Source organism: Hevea brasiliensis, chromosome 15 (assembly GCF_030052815.1).
Source record: "Hevea brasiliensis isolate MT/VB/25A 57/8 chromosome 15, ASM3005281v1, whole genome shotgun sequence".
Lineage (NCBI taxonomy): Eukaryota > Viridiplantae > Streptophyta > Magnoliopsida > Malpighiales > Euphorbiaceae > Hevea > Hevea brasiliensis.
The window spans coordinates 22902122-22910587 of record NC_079507.1 but is presented as its reverse complement, the minus strand read 5'-3'; positions in this window follow the sequence as shown (position 1 = coordinate 22910587).

Below are 8466 nucleotides of genomic sequence, written 5' to 3'. Positions count from 1 at the left end.
CCACCTCCTCCTCCTCCTCAACCTAGACCACCTCAATTCAACCCGAGACCACCAAGAAACCCTGATCCACCTCTACCCTGCCACTCAGCGAAATATACCGATACCTCGTCAGTATAAACCAGATAGTACCGGTTCCCCTTGACCCAATTCAGCCACCATACCCCAGGTGGTATGATGCCACTGCCCGTTGTGAGTATCATGGAGGGGCACAAGGGCATTCAACTGACAACTGCGGGGCACTCAGAGGGAGAGTGCACGCTTTAATCAGGAATGGGTGGTTGAAGATTGAGAGAAATGGTTCCCTCCCCAATGTTACCTCAAACCCATTGCCCAATCATAGTACGAGCAACGGTGTAAACATGATAGAGTCAGACGGAGGGGGGTCGGCACCAGAGGTAGACGAGCTGATTCCTCACTTTGAGGAAATTTTTAGAATGGCAGTAAGGGAAGGTTACCTCCACCCTTAAGCCCCAGAACCTGAGATGGAAACGGGATGCCCCTATCATGGAGGAGCAGCTGGTCATGAGCTGCAAAATTGTGAAGAATTTAAGCAAGAGGTCCAGGACTTATTGTCTTTCAAAGTTCTGAGATGCCAGGCAAGATCCAAAACGGAGGAAGGAGTAAATACAGCCCGACTCGGCCAAAACGCCTCCACCCCTAATCACAGAATCACTTTCTCACCCCCAGTATCCTCACCTCCAGTGACAATCATCCGAACCCCGCCTCAGCTCCCTGTAACAAATACCCATTGAATTATAACTTTCAAGTTTTCACCCAAGGAGCGTCAAGCAGTACATCGGCTCCTAATCTTCCTTCACCTTCAGCACCTCCGAAACTGTGCTTCACTCCTCATGAGCATTTTAAGATGACTTATGCCGGACCTACCAGTAGTACTACTCCCCAACCTAATCCTCAGCCCGCCACTGCCACAAAATCTTCCCCGCTTGAATCAGAGGTTGAGTTTATAACCAGAAGTGGGAGATGTTACGGGTATGATGAAAAAGAAAAAAAGAGAGGGAAAGTAAAAATGGGAGAGTCACAGAAGAGTACAGAAGAGGAGGTTGAGAAAATAGAGGAAGTAGAACCTACTAGACCAAGAGAGGAAGAGGAGCTGTTGCTTCAAATAATGAAGCAAAGTGAGTATGATGTGGTGGAACAGTTGAGAAAGACACCTGCTCGAATTTCACTGTTATCCTTGATTTTGAGCTCTGAGGTGCACCATCAAGCCTTGCAGAAAATCCTAGATCAGGCTTTTGTGAACCCCGACATCACACTGGGGCAGTTCGAGAAGATAGTGGGACAAATTCAGGCATCCAGTTTTATCACCTTTTCTGAAGAAGAAATAGACCCTGCAGGCTTAATGCACACTAAAGCTCTACATTTGACGGTGAAATATAAAGGTTATATAGTGGCCAAGATCCTTATTGATAATGGATCAGCGCTCAATGTACTGCCTAGTGCCACCTTGGCCAGGCTGCCGGTCGACCGATCGAATATACGTCAGAGTGCTATGGTGGTAAGAGCCTTTGACGGTACAAGGAGAGAAGTGCTGGGAGACATTGACTTGCCCCTCCAAATTGGCACATGCACCTTCAACGTCACATTCCAAGTGATGAACATTGAACCTGCCTATACTATGTTGCTGGCGAGGCCTTGGATCCATTCAACGAATGCCGTTCCTTCAACTTTGCACTAGAAGATAAAGTACATTATGGACGGCAAAATCATCACTGTGAGAGGGGAAGAAGCCATATTGGTCACCAAGCCACAATCACTTCCTTATGTGGAAGCTGCTGAGGAGTCGTTGGAAAGCTCCTTCCAAGCCCTCGAATTACAAGAAACTATCTCAAAAAATGAAGGGGCTATGGCTATGGTAGCCAAGGTGATGTCGAGGAATGGGTATGAAGAGGGCAAAGGCCTAGGCGCCGCATTGCAAGGGATTATTGAACCTATACCGGCTATCCAGAAGGTAGGCCATTGCGGTTTGGGTTATGAGGAGGACGCCCTCATGGATGGGCGATTCTGGATGAGAAATCAACTTCGGGATCAAAGATTTGATCAGAAAATTGGGAGGATGAAGGTAGTCCCGAGAATCACGGAGGTATTCACTAAACCGGTCATTGAAAATCCGGCAGAGGTTGAAGAATCACCCGATGAACCATCCATCGATGTCATCCACTTGGATTCCTTGTATGAGGCTCTGGTCTCGCCAATAGCTGAGGGGCAAGAACTGGACAACTAGACAGCAGAGGACATCCCTGTATTTAATTTCGAGTAAAGTACTTTTGGTTATCTACACTTGATCATTTTGTCTATGGTGGCAAGTGTAATATTGTAAATGGACCCTTTTCTTATGTCATAAATGTTAATGAATTAATAGTGCATTTTATATCCAAGTCTCTTTCTTTCCTTTTGAATTCCAATTTTATAATATATTCCATTTTCATTCATTCAGGACCATTCATCAATTAGCACCTAATAATTCAATAGACTCAGAAATTCCTCTGGTTAATTTTGAAATCCCCATAACTGCCATTACCTCAAATGATTCTGAGGTGGAACTCACAGAGGAAAGGGATGAAAGAGATGAACCTTTCCTAGTGCCTTGTGGAGACGAAACGCACACCATAAACTTAGGCACGGAAGAAGTAAAAAGGGAACTTAAGGTTGTGGGGAGTGAAGAATTAGAAGATATGATCAGTTTGCTCAAAGAATTCCTAGACATGTTTTCCTGGAGCTATGATGATATGGTTGGTTTAGACCCTCATATAGTGACGCACAAAATTCCCCTAATTCCGGGGACAATCCCGGTAAAGCAGAAATTAAGAAGAATGAATCCTGACACACTGCTCAAAGTTAGGGATGAGGTCAAGAAACAGTATGATGCTGGGTTCCTGGAAGTGGTCAAATATCCCCAATGGATAGCTAACGTTGTCCCGGTAATGAAGAAGGACGGGAGAGTCAGGGTGTGCGTTGATTACAGGGATCTTAATAAAGCGAGCTTGAAAGATGATTTCCCTCTCCCTCACATTGATGTGTTAGTAGACAATGCTGCGGGATTGGGCAGGTGTTCGTGTATCGATGGGGCATCAGGGTACAATCAAATCCCAATGGATGAGGAAGACAAGGAGAAAACTGCTTTTATCACTCAATGGGGGGTATTTTGCTATCGGGTCATGCCTTTCGGGTTAAAGAATGCTGGAGCCACCTACCAACGCGCTATGGTCACATTATTCCACGATATGATGCATAAAGAAGTGGAGGTGTACGTGGATGATATGATCATCAAATCTAGGGGAGAAGAGAGCCATGTGCAGGTGATGAGGAAAGTATTCGAGAGACTCAGGAAATATCAGCTGAAACTGAACCCTGCCAAATGCATATTCGGAGCTAGATCTGGGAAATTGTTGGGATTCATAGTGAGCGAGAAAGGAATAGAAGTTGATCCAGACAAAGTCCGAGCCATTCAAGAGATGCCATCCCCAAGAACAGAAAGGGAGGTGCGCAGTTTCCTGGGGAAGTTAAACTACATATCAAGATTTATTTCCAATCTCACTGCTAAAGCTGAGCTTATTTTCAGACTACTCCGAAAGAACAACACCACTCAATGGGATTCGGTTTGTCAAGAGGCTTTTGAGAAAATCAAGCAGTACCTGTCAAACCCACCAGTATTGGTTCCACCAGTGGCGGGAAGGCCTCTGATTCTGTATATGGCGGTCCAACAAAGCTCAATGGGATGTGTTTTGGGGCAACATGATGATACCGGCCGAAGGGAGAGGGCTATTTATTACCTGTGCAAAAAGTTCAATGATTGTGAGTCAAGGTATTCTTTCCTAGAGAAGACTTGTTGCGCGTTAGCCTGGACAGCGAATCGCCTTAAGCACTACATGTTGAATCACAAGACATGGCTCATTTTCAGGATGGATCCTATCAAGTATGTATTCGAAAGCCCATTCATGCCAGGAAGGATAGCCAAGTGGCAGGTCATACTATCTCAATATGACATTGTCTATATGACCTGTGACACCCCTTACCCGACTACAGTGTAGCCGAGCAAGTTATGCCACTCAGTGTGCCGAGCACTCTATTTTATCTTAATTCATTTTTATTCTTCCTTTTGAATATAGCTTGTGAAATATAATTTATTTAAGCCATTTATCGAAATTATAATTTATTTGAGGTTCCGAGAATTTTATAGAAAATCCGCAAATCTACTAAAAATGGAGAAAACAGTTCTTCGGAACCTGTGAAAAACACTTCCTATATTCATTTTCCATCATCTCAACTCCATTTATCAAATTCTCAACAATGTTCAATCTCAGTTCTCATTCATCCATCTCATATGATACCATGCATATATCAAAGATAAACATTTACTTTTCCATTTACAACCACACTTTTCATTATTTACATGAATATCAAAATACATTACATAAGTTTCATTACATATGAAAAAAATCAAAATTTATTACAGAATGCCAAAATGACACCTAGTGTCCTACCAATGCACTGCAGAAGTTGAGGTGACACGGACACTATGCAGAGCTGCAGGATGGACTTACCCAATCTGTGGTCTACTGGCTCACGATCAGTATCTTCAGTACCTATGCGTTGCAAGAGCGACGCGCTAAGCATAAAGCTTAGCGGTGCAAATAATAATATAGAAAGAAATAATATGCAAATAAAAATCATAATTTCTTAGCCATTGTGTTCATAAGAACTGAATAATTACCAATTTAATGTTTAGTCGAGGGCTAATTACGTTTTATGATATTAACTTCTTCATGCATTTTGTTTATTTATTTTCTTCATGATCTTGAGTTTCTTTGTATTCTATCGTAATCATTTCTGATATTTAATTTTCGTATTTTCTTTAACAATCAGTTCAATTACAGTTATACTTTTCCATGCCCAAGTAACCTATACTGGATGACTGGACTGGATAAATGGGTAAACTAGCACTGGGTACCAGGTACCTCGGGCCGTCACACCATCGGTCACAATGTGTCTCCCGGTGTGCAAACAGAATGGCTAATAAGCCATATAAGCAATAAGGCATAAAGCCAAGTAAAACATCATAATCAGTATAGCCATAGGCTATCACATCCTGAGAATGGCAATGAAGCCATACATCATACGCAGATCGCTATCGTAACCCTATTGGCATGCCAACCTATCCAAACCAATCACATTAGGCCTACTAGGGCATTTGATACTTTTGAATTCTTCAATTTTTGAATTTCAAGTTTTTATGTCACTATTCACTTCAATAGTCAACAAAAAGTTGACTTTTGCATAGATCATAGGTGCATTGGTTTTAACACTCCCAATGTACCACATTTTACATTTAAAACTTGTTGGTTTTGGTCACTTTCTCAAAGCTTAGGTCATTTTGGCAAAATTGCCAATTTTCGGTTTTGGTGCTCCGAAGTTGCACTGTTCTATTGGTCAATCTACTGTTGGAATTTGACAAAACTTCCTTCATAGAAAATGTTCCTTATTTTGTCTAGTTGAATTTCTTTTTTTGAATCACTCCATTTGGAGTTTTGTAGCTCAATTTATGGCCAAAATAAGTTTACTGTTCACGTGTACTGTTCATGCTGCAATTTTGGGTTTTGGCAGATTTTGGTCCAACTTTGGTCAGTAATTTGACCAAGTTAAGTTCATAATTTGGTCTAACTTTCTTCATATGAAATGTTCTACTATGCCTTAGGTTTCCATCGGTTCAAGAATCGCCTAAATCCGAGTTTTCTAGAGAGAGTTATAGCCATCCAAACATTACTGCTCAAATCAAAATCTGCAGAGTTGCAGGTTTGAACAGTGACTGTGACTGCCATTTGGGTTAGGTTCTGGTCATAATTTGGGGGAGGTTTCTTCATGAAAGTTGTTTGTCTATGTCTTAACTTGTTGCTGTAAAAATTTCAGGTCAATTGACCAAATCTACAGTGAGTTATGGCCAAATGAACAGTTACTGTTCATTTGGTCATTCTGCAGGGGCTGTTTGCAGGGTATCCGGATTGGGGCCAAGTTTTGGTCCTCTTGCTTTGGTCTTTTGGACATGGTTTCTTCAGAAAAAATGTGCCATTATAAGTCTAGTTTCATGTCCAATTGGCCAAACACCAATTGGACCTACACAGCCAAAGTTATGGCTGTCTAAGTGGGCTGGACTCACAGCCTCCCTGCTGCTGTCACTAGGCAGCCTACCACTTTGGTTTGTAACACTCTAGTACACTTCAATTTATGATTAACTTACCTCAAATGGTCACTAATTGACCATTAGAATGTTCTTTAACAATTTCATAAGCCAAATCAAAATTTCACTCCTCAAAACCCTAATTCCCACTATAAATGTTCACAACATACCTTAATTAATCACTTTCATTCCTTACATATATATATATACCTTAAAACATACTCTCTAGTTCACTCTAAGTCCATCAAAACAATCTAATTCATTCCTTCCTTAGGGCTGCCAAAAATTCATGGTATACATACACATGAATTTAGTCCATTTAATTTACCATTTCATATCAATTTCAAGTTCCTAACATGAAATAAAAGGAATACTTGCATAAATAAGCACTAACCTCACTTGTGACCTAACTTGGACTTGCCCAACTTCAAAATTTCCTCAAATTTCTGCTGCCTTATGCTTCCTCAAGGTTTAGGGATAATTTTTTTGTGAAGGAAGTTTAGGGTTTTGGGGTGGAGAGCTTAGGGAAAATCAAGCTTTGAACAAGAGCTTTCATAGAGTTTTTTTCTTCTCTCTCTCTCTCTCAACGTTTCTGCAGCCCAAAGATGAAGATGGCTGTCCAATTTTTCCAATTTTTATCTCCTTTTATTCATGTTTAAGTAGTTTACAATGATGTGTCAAAATTTGGTTGGGTGAAAATATTTTAATTGCATCATGCTCATGTCATAAATATGACTTTTATTTCATTTTCTTTTCTTTTCTTTTCTACTCATTTTCAATTTAATTTTTAACAATATTTATTCATATTTTAGATCATAATAATTATTTACTCAACTGGACAAGTCGGCCAAAAATCGCCTCTGAAGGCGAAATGACCAAAATGCCCTCCGTTTGGCTTAACGGGTCAAAATTGTCTGTACCGATTGAAAATTTTTTCTAGGTATTTTCTTGGCATTCTAATGCCATGGGAACCTCAATAACCCTTCTCTGGAGTCCCAAAAATTATTTTATAATTTTTCCCCTAAGTCTAGGGCTCCTCGTTGCGAGAACCGCAACTTCCCTCTGGTTACCCATCGCTAGGGCACCGGCTCGTTTAACTTGGTTGTATTTTATTTCAAAAATTTTTACTAAATTTTTCTTATTAATATTTGAGTTAATTATGATTCCCGACTTTAGTTTAAATATTTTTCCGGACGTTCTAGCTGTCCGGACAGACACCGGTCACCGGAACAGTAGAATGTACGGAGTTGCTACGGGGAGGGTGTTACATGACCCGGAAAGCAATCAAAGGTAGCGTGATCGCCAATCTCCTAGCAGAAAACCCTATCCAGGATTATGAAGCTCTGGATTTTGAGTTCCCCGATGAGCATATTAATGAAGTGGACTGTGGAGAAGAAGAGCCAGCTGATGTATGGGAAATGTATTTTGACGGAGCTGTCAATTTGTCCGGTAATGGAATCGGAGCTGTATTGGTATCCCCGGATGGGAAACACTTTCCGATAGCTATCAAGTTGAGATTTGACTACACCAACAACGTCGCAGAATATGAAGCTTGTGTAATGGGTCTACAAGCTGCTATTGAAATGAAGGTCAGGAAGTTGGAGGTATATGGAGACTCAGCCCTGATCATTTATCAAGTCAAAGGAGAATGGCAAACCAAGGATCCGAAGCTAATCCCATATCAGAAGTACTTACTGGAGCTGATTAAGAAGTTCGAAGAAATCTCTTTCACTCACCTTAGTCGAGACAAGAATCAATTTGCAGACACCTTAGCCACCCTGGCTGTTATGGCTCAAATGGAAGAAGGGCAGACGACTCAGGTATTAAAGATTAAAGCAAGGAGTGAGCTGGCTTACTACTTCATGATCGAAGAAGAACCTGATGGTAAACCTTGGTACCATGACATCTTGCTTTACATCAGAACCAGAGAATTCCCCTCAGGGGTGAGCAAAAATGAAAAGAGGATGATTCGGAGATTAGCATTGGGATACTTCCCCAGTGGAAAAATCCTGTACAAAAGGAGCTCCAACGGCGAATTGTTGAGATGTGTGGATGCAAAAGAGGCGAAGAGAATCCTTTTCGAGACTCATGAGGGAAACTGGGCAACCCATGCCAATGGGCATATGATGGCTAAACAAATCATGAGACGAGGATATTTTTGGACTACCATGGAAAAAGATTGTTTCGAGTATTTCCGAAAGTTCCATAAGTGTCAAATCTACGCGGATCGGATAAATGTTCTGCCTCACCAATTGTTCAACCTCGTTTCACCA